The sequence below is a fragment of the Pongo pygmaeus genome, chromosome 3 (genome assembly GCF_028885625.2).
Source record: "Pongo pygmaeus isolate AG05252 chromosome 3, NHGRI_mPonPyg2-v2.0_pri, whole genome shotgun sequence".
Lineage (NCBI taxonomy): Eukaryota > Metazoa > Chordata > Mammalia > Primates > Hominidae > Pongo > Pongo pygmaeus.
This window is the reverse complement of record NC_072376.2, coordinates 198,275,264-198,292,197: the sequence shown is the minus strand read 5'-3', so window position 1 is coordinate 198,292,197 and position 16,934 is coordinate 198,275,264. Positions and strand designations below refer to the sequence as shown.

Sequence of the window (16,934 nt, the reverse complement as noted above, 5' to 3'; positions counted from 1 at the left end):
GAAGTTACAGAAGACAGACCTTCACCCTTCTGCAACCCCTAGGATTAAAGGTCCTCTTGTAAAAGGGAAAGGAGAGATATGTGGGAAGTATTCAAACCAGAGCGACTCCAGTTTGAATAAGAGCTAAGAAAAATGAAGCTGGATCACCAACTGGCAATTAAGGGCTGCACAGCCTGCAATTGTCTTGCTCAATTAAAAGAGGCCACCTTTTATGCTAGTAATAATGATAGTAATAATGATACATTCTCGTTTACAAAAAAGAGAAATGGGGCAGGTTGGGAAAAAGCTGAGTGTTGGGAAAAAGACTGAGGCAGGGCTTGCACGACTGACATAATGTCCTCTGAAATGTGTCTAGACTTGCTGGCTCCTTGCTGCTAGCCCTCCTAGGCTCGTATTCCCATTATCTCAAGTAGCAGAACATATTCCTTATAAATGCTAAACCATCACAGCTGTAGATCATGCACCTGCCCTTTTGACTTCCACATTCTCACCACCTGTTTCTTTGCTGGATTACCAATAAATAGTGTGGACTCCCACAGCTCAGGGACTTTGCAGCCTCCATACACTAGCGATGGCCCCCTGGTCCCACCTTTCTCTCTCAAACTGCCTTTTTCTCAATCCTTTGACTCCACCGGACTTTGTCACCCCCACAACATGTTGTTAGGTCTGATCACCCCAACAGGTAGGCCTATGAGAATCACAACTATCCTGTTCTTTGGAAGGTTTAAATTGTAAAAACAACTTTTGGGGGTTTTGTCTTGTTTTTTTCCCTAGAAAACTTTGCTAATACTTTCCTTAAGATGAACAGTCCTATAGATTTAAATAAAACTTGTAGAATGCACCAAAGATTACAAAGGACTTTAAAAGCAACCGTGTGAAGTCAGTGTTATGATTGCCATTTCACTGATGTGTATTCACATCAATTTTCATTGTGCATTCAGATGGACACACATTTCATTGATGTGTCTTCACATCAGCTTTCTTTTTTTTTGTTTGTTTGTTTTTTCTTTGAGATAGAGTTTCACTCTTGTTGCCCAGGCTGGAGTGCAATGACACGGTCTTGGCACACTGCAACCTCTGCCTCCCAGGTTCAAGCGTTTGTCCTGCCTCAGCCCCCTGAGTAGCTGGGATTACAGGCGCACACCAACACACCTTACTAATTTTTGTATTTTTAGTAGAGACAGGGTTTCACCATGTTGGCCAGGCTGGTCTCGACCTCCTAACTTCAGGTGATCCACACATCTCAGCTTCCCAAAGTGCTGGGATTACAGGCATGAGCCACTGTGCCCAGCCTTCCACATCAATTTTTATTGTGTATTCAGATGAACACATAAGTCATTGTGTGTTTGTATGAGACTGTTGCGGAGTAAGGCCAGGCAGGACTCTATTCTTACCCCAGTGCCCTTATCATAGCAATACATCTTTTTCTAGAGGTACCATGACAGGCCAAGGACTCAGGCTAACATGATGGCTAGACGGCCATCTTAGAAAAGGGCATCCCTTGACACTGCCAGTTGTTTGTTTTCTGGGACTCCTATTTCATTTAGGGATAATACCCAGAGCATTGGTTGGTCCGCTCTATCACCTTTAAGAGACAGGAAGGGATAAGGATCCTAGTTGGTGTGGTTGAAGACATAGTCAAATTAAACAGTTCTCCTGGAGAGGTGGATCTTTGGACCAGTCAGGCATAAGGTGTGAGGTAGTCTGGGCTCTCTTGAAAAGCACAGGGATGACAAGTACTTTTAGGGTGGGGCAGGAAGTGTGGGTTTACCATCCCTGTACACTCTGCCCATTGGTCTGTCTTCTGGGGTATCACTTAGTTTGGGAGGTAGAAATTAGCCTCTTCAACCTGAGCACTGCTAAAATTCTATGGGCTAACGTAAAAAGTTGGATCACACAGCACAGACACAAATTGTCTGTGTTTCCACAGGAAAGGTTAGGAACATTTCACAGAGGACTGCTGGCTGCCTTAGTAACATGACAGCCCTCTAGGACAGAGCTCCAAATAGACAGGAAGTGAGGCCACCAGGGCCAATGTCGGCAGAACAGGCATTCTTACCTAAAACACAAGAGTCCCAAGGCCGTGTTCAGGAAGTCTGTGCAACCCTTAGCATGAGAACAAATCACAGATCTGGTGTGATTTGCTTGAGTAAAAGAACACGCAGTCCATGTTTCCCGTTACCCAGCTCCATTTGGATAAATCCAGAAGAAAACACACAGAATCACATCCTTCTTGTCCAGTTAACTTGCTGCCTCCCTGAAGAGTATGATTTACATAATCATGAGAGATGCTGTTTTTAACAAACACACCAGAACTTACCTATCCACAAGATGGCCGCCTTTCACAGACGTGGGCTGGGGTAGGGTGAAGGCACAGTTATTGCTCAAGATATAAATGTTGCTTTAAGGTAGTACTTTGGAAAATCTAGTATTTGATCACTAGACATACAAGACAATCTGATTAGTTTCTGGAATCACCCTTCAAGTTTGTTTGTTTTTAACTAAAAATTGAGCCCTAGATTGATGTACTTCTCCCTAGTGCCCAGCACATACTGGTATTCCACTAAGTGATTCATGAATGTCCAGAGATCCATCTCCCTCCATCACTCGAGTTCCCCCAAGTCAGCTCTACCTTCAAAGGTGAAGACTCACCACCAGCAGCAAGTCCAAAGGATATTCTGCAGAGTCTAGTTGGCTTTCCAAAAAGGCATCCCAACAGGGCCACTTCAAGGGGACAATATTTACTAAGTGTTATGGTTTTAAATTATAGCCACAAATTCATTAATGCTTTCTTCATGAGAGGTGGGGCTTACGTTCCCTCCCTTTGAAAATGGGCAGGCATGTGTATATTTGACTAATAGAGAGAAAATGATCTCATGTGACTGCCGAGGCTAGATCATGAAAAATCAAGCTATTTCTGCCTTGTTGACTTGAATCCTCATTTTTAGAGCCATGAGCTGCCAAGTAAGAAGTATGAGTACCCTGATTTCACTATGCTGTGTGGAAGCTCAATATTATGTGGAAAGGTCAATTGTGGGTTTATGATCAACAGTCCAAGCTGGGCCATGGTGGCTTGGAGGCATCCTGACACAGGCATGAGACATATGAGTAAAGACACCTTCAGGTGGTTCCAGTACCAGCTGTTCCAGTACCAGCTGTTCCAGTACCAGTTGCTTCTAGCTATTTGAGTTTCCCTAGCTGGGATTCAGGTCACTGTGGAAAAGAGACAAGGAATCCTCACTGTTTCTGACCTAAATTTCTGATTTAAAGCATTGGCGAGCATAACAAAATAGTTGCTGTTCTATGGTAATTTTAGGGTACTTTGATATAAAACAATACATAACTGGACCACTTGGTTTGACAAAACTGGCTATCTAGTAAAAGTAAGTTATGTTATTTTAAAGACATATGATACCTATCTGCCAGAAACTGTGCTGAACATGGATTGTCGAAAATGGTGAATTCATTTTACCAAGATTCAACCAAATGGTGAACCCAAATTTTAGATCCCATGGCCTTGGTGCCTTCTTTTAGGGCTGTCACTGGTGAGAGGTTTGGTGTTTTTGGGCCATCGTTCCCTTCTCTACAACATGAGAAGCTGCGCTATGTAGCCTCTAAGGTTGTCATGATTCTAAGGTTTCAAGCAGGAACTGGGTGCAAAAAGTATTATTCCCACACCAACGTTCATCGCAGCATTATTCACAATAGCCAAAAGGGAAGAAACACAAGTGTTCATCCACAGATGAATAGATAAGCAAAATGTGGTCTACCCATGCAATGGAACATTGTTCAGCCTTAAAAAGCAATGAAGTACAAATACCTGCTCCAACTCGTATGACCCTTGAAAACATTATCCTAAATTAAAGAAGCCAGATGCAAAAGGACAAATATTTTATGTTTCCACTCATATGATGCACCTAGAATAGGTAAATTCACAGAGATAGAAATGGTTATCAGGGGCTAGGGCAAAGTGGGCACTGGGAGTTGTTTAATGGGTACAGAGTTTCTGTTTGAGATGATGCAAAAGTTCTGGAGATGGATGGTGATGCTGGTGCAACATTGTGAATGGACATAACACCGCTGAAATGTACACTTGAAATGGGTTAAAATGGTAAATTTTTAAAATTTATATTTTTGGTACGGTAAAAATATTTTTCAGTCTTCTTCCAGTAGGCTTTAACTCTGGAGTCCATGCCTCCCATCGCCGTGTGGAACAAGGATGAGGATGGGTGCCCTCGCTCACCTTCATGCAATCACCCAGGCATCTGGAAATGTCTCTCAGCCTTCTCAGTGGCCCCAGGACACAACCCAGATTACTCATCTCATCAATAGGGATTTCTGGATACACTCAAAGGATAGCTGTAAAGAGCTTCCATGAATATGTGGTAAAACGCCATGGCTTTGCATATGAGGAAAGAGGGAATATAACTCAAAGAACCATCTTCCATGGAGAGAAAAGCAATCCAGCTAGATTTAAAGCTTAACTTAAACCAAGTCTGGCATTTTCTCTTCTAGGATAGTGGTCCACTTTTCTCTAGAAATCTCATTTTCAACTCATTTGGCGTTTTTGTGTTCATCTCTGAGCCAAAGAGTTTATAGAACCCAGACTGAGGGTCTAGGTTCTATTAAACCTCTAATGTGATTCTCCTTCTCAACATATTAATCTAGGCAGTCACTACCAATTCATTAGAGTCGGCATAAAAGATGAAATCTATTTGCTATTCCCATTACAATTTCTTTTTTTTTTTTTTTTTTGAGACAGAGTTTTGCTCTTGTTGCCCAGGCTGGAGTGCAATGGCGCCATCTCAGCTCATCGCAACCTCCGCCTCCTGGGTTCAAACAATTCTCCTGCCTCAGCCTCCTGAGTAGCTGGCATTACAGGCATGCACCACCATACCTGGCTAATTTTGTATTTTTAGTAGGGATCGGGGTTTCTCCATGTTAGTCAGGCTGGTCTCGAACTCGCAACCTCAGGTGATCTGCCCACCTCAGCCTCCCAAAGAGCTGGGATTACAGGCGTGAGCCACCATGCCTGGCCTATAACGTGTTTTATCGTAATATGGTGGAGGGGGCACTGAACTTGAAGCCCAATGGCCTGAATTTAAATCTAGACTCTGCCATGACCTAGGGCAAGTCATTAAATTTTTCTGTTCTTCATCTTTAAATAAAGCAATTGGAGGAGATAAACCTTAAAATGCCTCCCAGCTTGTATGATTCCATTATTCTCTGATTATGCACTATTTTTGTTTGTGCTTTGAAAGTAAGGAAATGACCTTAATACTTGAAAGTTATCATGCATCAATCGATTCTACTATACTTCCATGCATGTGAGAAATGGTGTGTGGACTGGTGTGTAGATTGTCTCACTGTAGTGACAGCTAGGTTGCATTGCCCAGTTTTTCATTTCTGAATGAAGGACTTATTCCCCCAGCTGCCAGGCATGATGGCTGCAAACAGCCCTCAAGTCTCAGTCCCCCTGAGGAGTTGCTCTGGGCTGGAGGAAGCCACTTTGCCTGAGACTTACTGCCTTCCCAGAGGCAGCTTGTACCCAAAGACATTGTATCCACATGGGAATTTAAAGATAGGGTCCCCTCATCCCCACTCAGGATAACTCTGAAAGGTTCTACTAGCTCAGAGCTTCTCATGGGGTTAGCTGAGGCCTTTGATGAAACTAAATTGCAATCCAGTTTCTCCCTCTGTCCAAATTTGCTTCTTTGCCTTCCCCCACAAGGAGTAGATCCCAAAAGCACCCCCCAATAAAAATCTTGCAGGCTAATCTTCATTCAGTCTGTTTCCCAGGTAACCTACTTGTACATCATATAACCTCCTAATGGTATTATAACATAGATAAATGTATTTGGAAGCTGGAGGAAAGTATATTTCCATGGTCATCCAACTAGAAGATGATAAATCCAGGGTTTAAACCCATGCCCTGGCATCCCTACTCTAAACTACTATAATATTCTGCCTCCTTGATGTTTTACTCATTTCTCAGATTTTATACAAGTTTCCCAAGTGTACATTTAAAAATCATTGCTTAAGTGTATGCATATTTTCCAAATATTATATATGTTTTCACACTAGTCTGCAAAGGTGAATGCAAGTATTGGGAATAGCCCCAATAAAGTGACTTTCAAAATAAGTCACCCCAAAGTTAGGAATCTAAGAAACAACCCAGCAGTCCTAAATCCAGCCCCTTCCAAATTCTTTTTAAAATTTTTTTGTTTTGCCATTTTGTGTTTATAAGCTATAGCTCCTTCCAAATTCCGATGAAAATAGCGATGAAGACAAAAAGAGAATGCTGTTCGACAAGTTGCAGGTGAGAAAAACTGAGTGCAGTAATGTCCCCAGCGGAGCCGCTGAGGGATTGTGCAGACAAGAGATGCTGTTCTTCACACTCCTGGATTGGTATCCACGGTCCTGCCTCTGCTGGGGCCGTGGGCAAGCGTGGGACGGTGAGCATTCCCAGGAGCATCTGCGGTGCTTTCTGCAACTTCTCTCCCACCTTGCCTCCTTGCGCTGAGGTTCTCTGGCACTTTCAGAGACCAGCAGCTGCTGAAATGTCCTGTTCTAAGAGGGCCTGTTCACAAGTGGCTGTGTAGGCCGATGCCAGAGGTGGTGATAGTAGACAAAGTTCTAGACTCAGCCCCGCCACTACCACTCAGTGATTTTAGGGAACTGCAGGCCTCACCATGCCTCCATTTTCTCAACAGCCAATGAGGATAACAATACCTGTTCTTCCTTCGTATAAAACAACTGTGAAAGACAAATGTGACAATGGCAATGGCATCGCTTGATGGTTACAAGTGCTGTCTGTTTTCCAAAACCCATTATTACATCCTCTGGTAACAGAAGTGGAGAATTATGAATAGCGATGTATTCATTTTAAGTTAAAAAATGACTCATACTCTTTTCTTTCTTCTAACAGATGATTCATATCTCACCTCTATCACCACCTATCTTCATGTTTCTCTTTCTGCTATGAGGTCTTGTGTATTAGCCTAATAGTTATCTAATCCCTGGGCCAAAGGTATAAGGTTGGAGGTCAGTGGAACAAATTCAGCTTGCCAACAAAATTGGTTTCAACTCACACGGTGTGGCTGTTGTGTTTCAAAACTTGAACTAGCAGAAAACAAAAATTCAGATTTCCAGCTTTGTTCAAAATTTCAAAAATCTGGTTCCATTCCTATATGGCAAGAGTTAGCTGGTGTAGAATGGCAGCTACCCCCTTTAGGTAGGGCACATGAGCTTGAGTTTGCCACAGTCACCAGCATTCCCTATTGCAGCCCTCTCACTGAGGCCGAGTGTTCATTGTAGTTTCTCATCTATACTTGCAAATCCATTCTGTTCTTTTAAATTGCCTGACCTCCCCCCACCCCAGAGTCTTTTAAATCTATCATCTCCTATTTTTAAAAGTGTCAGATTCATGTACTGGCCAGTGGACCCGAAGGCCTACGTTCTTAGGTGGCACTAAGAACGGGTGGTACCCCAGTGCTCTTTACTGTTTGAGTTGGCTCAGGAACTAGGATTTGTAGGCCCGAAGGACTAATCAGTCTTTAAGACTCAGCTCTGAGATCTCCTCAGATATACTGGTTGTATAACACAATATACATATTGGTTGTGTCTGTGAGTTGACAGTGCTCTAAAGCATTCATCACACGAATGTCTTTGAGGCCAATGCTGTCCTAGGAGTTTCTCGAATCTTGCTTGGTTTCCTTGTCTGTATCGCCCCGATCATAATGAATGCCCTCGTCTTATCCCTGGAAAATTGCATCAGTGGTCTTGGTCTTTTTGTCTCATCTCTTTCTTCTCCAGTCCACTACTTTACTGGAACCAAAGTTAATCTTCCTGGGTTCCAGTAAAATATAATCTACTCTCTCCTTCATTTATAAACCCCTAATCATTCCCAAAGGATGAAGTCCAAGGTCCCTGTGAAAGACTGTCCTCCATCTAACCCTAAACCACTGCTCTGTCCCATCTTCCACGTACTCTGGCTTCCTCCCAGTTCTCCACATGCACCATGGCCTGCCCAGCGGGGCAGCCTGCACCATCAGCACCTTGGCTTAGAGTGTGCTACGGTAGCCCTCAGACCTCTGCATTTCAAAGGTCAGTACCTTTTTTAAAAAATGTGGGAAATGTGATGTTTTTATTAGGCTAAGTAAGAGAGAATGTAAATGATAATATAGATAGTATCATCTATATTCAGCTTGATTTCATAAGAGAAAGAAAAACAGCAACACTCCAAAAGTAGAAAGTACGTCGTCCCAAACCTAAGTTCCTTTCAATCGGATAAATTTAGCTTTTTGAAAAGCTTCCTACCTGGCCTTTATTTTTCTCATGTCGTTTCAGACCAGTGAAAATGTAACCACTAGCATCTGTCCTGGGCTTGCTTTTGAGACACACTAACCTATCCATCTTTTTCATTCTAGAAAATTCTCACCCATCCTTCAAGATCAGTTCTTGAGTGAAGTACTTGCTGACTCCTGAGGCAGAGGTAGTCGCTATCCCTTTGTGTATCTCCTTGTTACGACAAAACATATATCGATTTTTGATGGTGATTTCTTGGTCACATGGAACAGGGAATCACTAAATCCCCTTCAAAATCCTCTTAAGCGGGCCGGGCAGAGGGGCTCACACCTGGAATCCCAGCACTTTGGGAGGCCGAGGCCACGGATCACTGGAGGTCAGGAGTTCGAGACCAGCCTGACCAACATGGTGAAACCCCCGTCTCTACTAAAAATACAAAAATTAGCTGGGCGTGGTGGCAGGTGCCTGTAATCCCAGCTACTCTGGAGACTGAGGCAGGGGAATCGCTTGACCCCAGGAGGTGGAGGTTGCAGTAAGCTGAGATTGCACCACTGCACTCCAGCCTGGGTGACAGAGCCAGACTCTGTCTCAAAAAAAAAAAAAAAAAAAATCCTCGGGTGGTGGGCAGTGGCTCACGCCTGTAATCCCGGCACTTTGGAAGGCCGAGGCGGGCAGATCACCTGAGGTCAGGAGTTCGAGACCAGCCTGACCAACATGGTGAAACCCCATCTCTACTAAAAATACAAAAATTAGCCAGGCATGGTGGCGCTTGCCTGTAATCCCAGCCACTCAGGAGGCTGAGGCAGGAAAATCGCTTGAACCTGGGAGGCAGAGGTTGCAGTGAGCTGAGATTGCGCCACTGCACTCCAGCCTGGGCGACAGAGTGAAATTCCATCTCAAAAAAAGAAACAAATCCTCTTAAATAGCCTCTCTTCTCCCACATTTCCATTCCCTATGGCAGCTGCTCTTCCCTCTATTTCTCTTTAAAAAACATCTTTGGGCCAGGCACAGTGGCTCATGCCTGTAATTCCAGCACTTTGAGAGGCTGAAGTAGGTGAATCACTTGGCCCCATTAGGAGGAGGTTGCAGTGAGCCGAGATTGCACCACTACACTCCAGCCTGGGTGACAGAGCAAGATCCGTCTCAAAACAAAAACAAAAACAAAAAAAGCAAAATGTCTTCAGCCCTTCTGGGCACACTTCTACGTCCCCGCTACCCAAAACTGCACTGGTGCACTGAAAGAGAGTTCAGTGAAAGCTACATCTGTCCTCAGCCCAAACGATAAGCCACGGTGCCTGAGCCATGCCCTCATCCAGCATGACAGTGAGCTGTCTACCCCAAGTCTGTGGTCCCAAGTCAATGAAGAGGGACTCATAGCAGAAAGATCTAAGGCCTTGCACATATGCACGTTTTAAAAACAATGAAACAATGAATAAAAGTTCTGTAGTGATGGCCAGTAGTGACAGTCCATGAGGGGACATCCTGGTACTTTCCCATGTTTCATACTTTTCCTGTTACTATAACCACAGTCTCTATCTTCTCTAGAAAGATGACTAAAACATGCTTAGGACATCTGGGCAGCTGTACTGAGATCCCAGCATGTGGCAATCCAGCCATTACAGGAGCTGCACTACTGAAGCACAGGTGCGTCCTGCCCGCTCTTAAGCCCAATTAGGAGGCAGGGGTCTTTGATGGTGGAACAGAGTGGATCCTGCTGTGCATGATGTACCCAGGCTATGTCAACTGCATTTGTGGCTTGTCCCATGACCCTTTGGCCCATCCTGCTGTGAGGGTGGCCGTCGGTCAGGGTTGAGAGGGCAGAGAGGAGTGGGCAGGCAGCTTCAGGCCCCACGTTGGTATTGGCCTGGGCACCTGTTGGAGCAACACAATAACTGTACCCTGGAGTTCCTGGAAGCTGCCTTCTGCTCAGCCAGGCCTGCTTGTGGACGGAGCCCATGCCAGCTACATGTGCCAAGGAAGCCACAGCTTGGCTAGTGAGCAATGCAATTCTGGGAACGTTCAGGCTCTCTCTGTTCTTTCCTCTCCTGCAAACAATGAGCACCCTTGGGTCCCTTGGGGGTCACTATGTTACACCTGCTTTTTAACTGTCTGGGCAAGAGCTGCTCAAGCCACGCCTTGTGACACTGAGGTAAGAGCAGAAGGTTGCGGAGTGTGCAGGCTGGGGTGTGTGCTAAGACCCTGTGTGCTGGATTACTCCTTGTGTGTCTCATTGCTTACAGGATTTTTTTTTTTTTTGAGACAGGGTCTCACTGTCTTACCCAGGCTGGAGTGCAGTGGTGTGAACATAGCTCACTGCAGCCTCGGACTCCTGACCTCAAGCAATCCTCCCACCTTAGCCTTCCAGGTGCTTGAGATGAGAAACAGACTTTTTCTTCTCTAAGAATTCATTATTTCTCCCCTTGGGCTGTTTGTTCAAACCCACACAGGAGCAGGAACATTGCTTTCGATTGCCAAAGAAATGACATAATGATCCCAATGATTAAAATGTCAAGAGCACAGTGTCTTGGGCTGAGATGGTGAAGGCAGCATTTAGGCAGCGATGATCTGGGGTGATAGGAGTGGCTGGGGGGAGACAGAGGCCTCCCTTCTTGTAGGATGGGACTCGGTCTTTCCTCTGCCTCATTGCTATTATTGTCTTGTTTTATTTTTGCTTTTGTTTGTTTGGGTAGGTGAAAATGCAGGTAGGGTGAAGAAGAGCAGGATGTTTCATTTTTGTCAAGCGTCACCTGATTCAAAATGTAGCCACTGAAAAGAAGCAATCGTTTTTGGCCTGCGTCTCTGAGGATAAGACAGTGCATGGGTGATGGATGCAGCCCAGGTGGGAGCTGTCTGCAAATAACCCAGCTGCTTCCTGCGGCCCTGGTCATCCTCCTGCCCTCAGCTGCTCCCATGGAGGCCACCTACCCCCCTAACACTGAGCTGCTCACCTAGTCCAGCCACCAGCGATGGCCCCTGGCCTTTGACATGTCTGTTCTCTCCTCTCTCACTCCACCGCCACTGGCTTCCAGGGATCTCCAGCCTGTATAGAAACTTCTCACTACTCTCTGCCCTCGCCCTTTTAGCAGGCTCCTTATGCTGCTGACTCCACCTCCCAGGCAAAGCATTCTAATTTAATTCTTTACAAGTATTCTCCCTCCTGAAGTGCTGGGCTCCACCATGGGGGTGAGTCAGGGCACGTCACCCACAGCTTTCCAGACACCCCGGGCCCAGGGCCCGTCCTGCTGTGAGCATGGCTCCTTCAGCCTTCTTCCTTCTTCGCCTGTGGGGAGTTAGACATTCCCGAACCTCGTGCTCAATCCCTGCCTCTGTCGGGGCCTGCTAAGCCCATAAGACATATCTGCATGTGTCAGAATATGTGCAAGCTTTCGACAGGATTCCAGTTTTTCCCCATAGCGCTTTTGGCAAATAAAGGGTGTGGCTCAACAGCTGGTCTGATGTCCCTTAACCTCCCCCACACCAGCACAACAGGACTGTCTCTGTGTTCGCATTCCAGCATATCTGGGTCTCAGCCTTGACACAATCAGACACCATTGCTGAAGTTTTTATGTTTATATGACAGAAGAAACTGTCACCCCCGCCCTGCCCCCCGCCCCCACCCATCTGTTCTAAGAAAGAGCTCCAAGGTCTTGAGACCACACGCAGGGGATGGGCAAGCTGACATTAACGGGGAATGAGGTCTTTCTGTGATTCCAGCAGCCTCAGGAGGAGAACGTCAGAAACCGAAAGCTCCTCTGCCCAGGGATGGGGACCGGCTGACTTCAAGAGCAGAACAGGTGCCTGGCTAGTGGGGAAATTCCCCGATGTGGACTTAGACTCTAGCGTCTCCAGAGAACATAACCAACATTTGTCTTTAAGAGATGTGTTTGTTTGAGTAGATCAGCTATGAAAATACCCAGCCGGCCTGCAGCCCTCCAGGCAGATGCTGAAAAGGAAACCCGACTGGGGGATGCCTGGTCCCCCAGAGAGCTGCGTTGTTTCCTCCCACCGAGGCCTTTGGATCCGGCCACAGCAAGCATCCCTGGGCACCTGGCTGAAGCTGGAAACTCGGGATAAGAATAGAAGCCCTGGAAGGGAAGAAGAACCGAGGAGTGAGCTTGCCCTGTGAGAAGGGGTGGAGCTCTTCAGAGGTTGGGGGTGAACTTATGAGACACCTGAGGAAATAGAGGCTGTGCTGGAATAGGGGAGCCTGGATGAAAATCAGAGAATGAGAAGGCCGGGTTCAGAAGGGTGGGAAAGTCCCTGGGCGTCCCCCTCAAGGGGGATGAGGTCATCCAGGGCCACGAGGAGGACCAAGCCTTTAGGCGGAACCTTAGTGTTTACCCTCCTGTGTTGTAAATCTGCTGTGGCTTTCTAAAAATTGCAAAAAGATGCACATAAGAGTGACCATTTTAACCATTTTCAAGTACACAGTTCAGTGGCAGTAAGCACATTCACGATGTTGTGCAACCATTACCCCACTGATTTCCAGAACTTTTCATCATTCCAAACACAAACTCTGTACCCATTAAGCAATATTCCCCTTTCCCCCCAACCCCCGCAGCCCCTGGCAACCTCTGCTCTACTTTCTGTCTTTGAATTTGACTACTCTAGGTATCTCAGATACTCAAAGGGAATCATATAATGTTTTTCCTTTTGTATTTGGCTTATTTCACTTAGCATGTTTTCAAGGTTCATTCAAGGTGTAGAATATATCCAAATGGCATTCCTTTTAAAGGCTGAATAGTATTCCATTATATGTAGATGCTACCTGACAGTCAATGAATGGGCTTGCTGACATATGTGCATAGAAAAAAAAGCCCATACTGTGGCTTTTTTTTTTTTTGGAGTCAGTGTCTTCCTCTGTCGCTCAGGCTGGAGTGCAGTGGCATGATCTCGGCTCACTGCAACCTCCACCTCACAGGGTTTAAGCGATTTTCATGCCTCAGCCTCTCAAGTAGCTGGGACTACAGAGGCACACCATCATGCCTGGGTAATTTTTATATTTTTAGTAGAGACGGGGTTTCGCCATGTTGGCCAGGCTGGTCTCAAACTCCTGACCTCAGGTGATCCACCCGCCTTAGCCTCCCAAAGTGCTGGGATTACAGGCGTGAGCCACCACGCCTGGCCTGATTTACAGTATTTGAAATCAAATCCATCCTCAGCGTTTCCCCAAGGGGATCAGAGCAGGGCACCCAGCAACATGCTTCCTTTAGGTGTGTTCCAGAAGCTTAGCTACTGACATGACGCTCTGTCCTGTTGCATTTAAAACTGGAAACAACTGAAATGGTCAGCAACATGAGATGGCTGGGGAAATCATCATCCACTTATATCAGTCTTCACCAATAACGTCCTTCAAGATTTTTCAGTGAGATGGTCAAAAATCTCATGATATAAAATTGAATATAAAAAAAGCAGATGACAAAAGACATATATAATGTTATACATTTGTAATACATCTTAATACATCTCTTTCCTACATATATATATATATACAGGAAATGATAGTGCATTGTGGTGAGATATATGTATACATGTAAAAGCAGGAAAGAGATGTGTGAAGTATAGTTTGTCTCTGGAAGATGGGGTGAGGAATAGTTTTTATCTTTTCTAAATTTTTCATAATTTTTTTTACAGTAAGCACACATTAGTTGCATAATCAGAAAAAAAGCACTATACATGTGGAAGTGGCAGGTATGCATGCGTACATCCAGCACTATTCCATCTGGCCAGAGAATCCTGTGACATCTCCTCACAGTCATCTCTGGGTGGTCACCCACGTCAGGACTGTGAGGGGCCCATGAAAGAGCCAAAAAGAATCCTCAAAAAATATCTACTCACTAAATTCTCCGCATGACCTGGTCTCAGGAAGGAAAGGGTGGAATCTTGTTACCATATTAGCAAGAGTGGCTGTGCACACGCTTGCAGGGAAGAACTTCCCTATTTTGACACTATTTTTAAAAACAGGCTTTCCCGTTCTTAATCTGTTTTGTAAATGATCCTCTCTCTGCCCCTCCCCGTCCTACAAAAAAGAAGACATTCATTTTTATGTGTGTGTTAATGGTAATTCTGTTGGTGAGGTTAGGTCCTATTGCCTGGCCACAAAGCGGAACCCATTTAAGACCTCTGTCCCTTGTGGTTCCATGGCCTAGGAAGGCATGCGTAGGAAGGCAGTCACCACACAGTCCAGGAAGAGAGCCTGACATTCCCACTCAGCTACTGGTTCACTTGGGTTAAAAAACGTCATGGGCAGACAGGCTGGCCAAGTTCTCTTTGGATTCAATAGCAATGTCGTTTATTTTTATATATTTACCTATGCATATTGTATTTCATTAGAACAGGCTTCAAGATGGTATGCTAGCATTTGTTTGCTTTTCTTTATTACATTTATAAGTATTGGTTTATAAAATTTTATACTGTAATAAGATATTAAAAACAAATCGGAAGAAAAGTAGAAGAAAAGGAGGCCGGGGAAATTAGTGTGCAGAACACTTGCTGTAAGGCCTTGCAGAGTTACCAAGGTTGGATGGGAAACTCAGCTGGGAGCTTCCTCGTGGTTAAGGAGGATCACCTTAGAGCTGATTCAGCTAGGAGAGGACCATGAAGCAAGCACTCTTGCTTGATGGACTCTAACCATCTTAAAACACTGTCAACCAATAATTGAAAACTCACCCAGAGTCCAACAACAGACATGTGCAGACACAATCTCCTGGGGTAGGCAGAGAGGACAGACACACGTTCCAGCTGCCAGATTCATTGCTGCTATCTTCTGAGAAGCTGGCAGTCAATACTAGGAACTGAATAGCGCCCAGAGAACAGCAAACTAGGGCTGGGTTTTAAAAAGCCCTTGCCCAACTTTATAAGTCTAAACGAGTTTTGGTTTTATCCTAAAATGTTGGTAAAATTCCTTAGCCTGGTATTCAAGCCCACCACAAGCCAACACCAACAAATATATATAGCCTTGGTCCCATTTCTCCACATCACCTGTCATTGCAGTTGAACACTGGCCTCAGGCTCACCATGCCTGCTATTTCACATCCCTTCCTCTTCTTTGCACAACTCTTTCCTTTAACCTAGAATGCTCTCCAGAATGATTTCCTTTCACCCACAATGATCTCCAGATGAGGTCCTCTGGGGCCCAAGGGAAGCCCCACCTAGAAGAGAATGTTAGAGCATTCACAAGCATCTCTTTTACTGATAAGAACACCAAAGCCCCTTGTGGGGTAACTAATGAGTTTCTCTTCTATTTCCGTTTTCTCGTCTAGGAGAACAGCACATTGCACTCTCACCTCCTTTGCAGTTAAGTGTGAAATAGTGCCAATAGAGTGTGAAAGAAAAGAAAGAAGATGGTTCACCTCCCAAAGAAGGGGATTCCCCACTGCTGTGTCCCTTCTATCAACTTGATACAAAAAAACACAATGGCCCCGGGAACCACGTGTTGAAGATGAGAGAGCTAAAAGATGGAAAGAGACTGGAGCCTTGAGTCACCACCTGGAGGAAAACTACCCACCCATCAGGAATTTCTACTACACATTTGGGAGTTTTTGGGTTACAGCAGCTACTTTAACTAAAACACCCAGAGACAAGAGCTATTATTGCACAAATTGGTTAAGTTACCTTTTTGTATGTTTGGGTCCTCTCTGTTCGATGAGACTGCACGTTCCTTTGAAGCACATCTATTTAAAATTCTTATATCCCCAGAGAGCCTAGCAGAGAGTATGCACCGAGTGAGCCTTCAGTAAATGCTGGGTAAATAAGCTCCTAATGGATGAAACTGGGTCTTCGAAGTTTGTTCCGACCAGTACTTAGTATAGGATTTTGTGCTGTTGGTCACTTTTCATAAAGGTTCTTGCTATTAAGGAACTTGACATCCAATGTACTCATAGAGAGTAGAAATTCAGGGGAAACAAATAGAAGAGATATGTCCAAAAATCCATTTAAAATTTCATTGACAGATATTTATCTCTTTAATCTTGGAAGTTGTTGCATGTAAGGGAAGGTTCAGTAGAATGAAAACAGGACTGTAAGCTGGGAGGAGATTTGGGGTCTCTTGGCCAACTCTGCCACAAATTGTGTTACCTTCAACTTCCCTGCCTGTAAAATGAAGTCATTGGTCCCTAAAATGAAATTTGGACTAACGGCAAATTAGCTAGCATTTGATTATACATCGATAGGTTCCCCATGTGATTTTAACGCGCAAATCAGATTTTGGAATCATTAGGTAGGTGATCTTATCTTATGAGTCTATCTTTTTCAACATGGAAAAATAAATTCGTTTTGCTGACCGAAGGCTGTGTAACTTAGAACTGCAAAGAGACATGAAATTGAATAACCCATCTCTATGGGTCAAAATAATGAAACACCTTTAGTTTGTTCAAAGATGAAATGGAAAAATAAACATGTTTTAAGATGACTTGGCAGAGAAAATATTTTCTTTGCCAGGATATTAGAGAATTTGTCGAAAGTTATTGAGCAGGAGAGTCAGAGGTTTCATTGCAGGAACTTAATAAATATTTGTTTATTAGCTGATTAATGTGCTGATCCAAGCAGAGAAGGAATCCTGTCTTTGTTTTAAAGTCAGGATTTCTAATTTCCCTTTCAGGATAAAAATGTGCTCTGTGTTCAGCTAA

At 44.6% G+C, this 16,934-nt stretch overlaps 1 long non-coding RNA gene across 3 annotated transcripts; it reads left to right on the top strand.

Annotated features, from left to right (window-relative positions):
• The first annotated feature begins 8,288 nt into the window (after window positions 1-8,288).
• On the top strand, window positions 8,289-16,593 carry LOC129034670 (uncharacterized). 3 transcript variants are annotated; one of them, XR_010126191.1, is made up of 4 exons: window positions 8,289-8,494; window positions 9,853-9,951; window positions 10,998-12,416; window positions 15,570-16,593. It is a non-coding gene; the product is annotated as an uncharacterized LOC129034670 (long non-coding RNA). The 3 variants fall into 3 exon arrangements; XR_008501969.2 differs by having other exon boundaries at window positions 10,998-12,429; XR_008501970.2 differs by lacking the exons at window positions 8,289-8,494; window positions 9,853-9,951 and adding an exon at window positions 10,430-10,456 and having other exon boundaries at window positions 10,998-12,429.
• The last annotated feature ends 341 nt before the right edge of the window (window positions 16,594-16,934 follow it).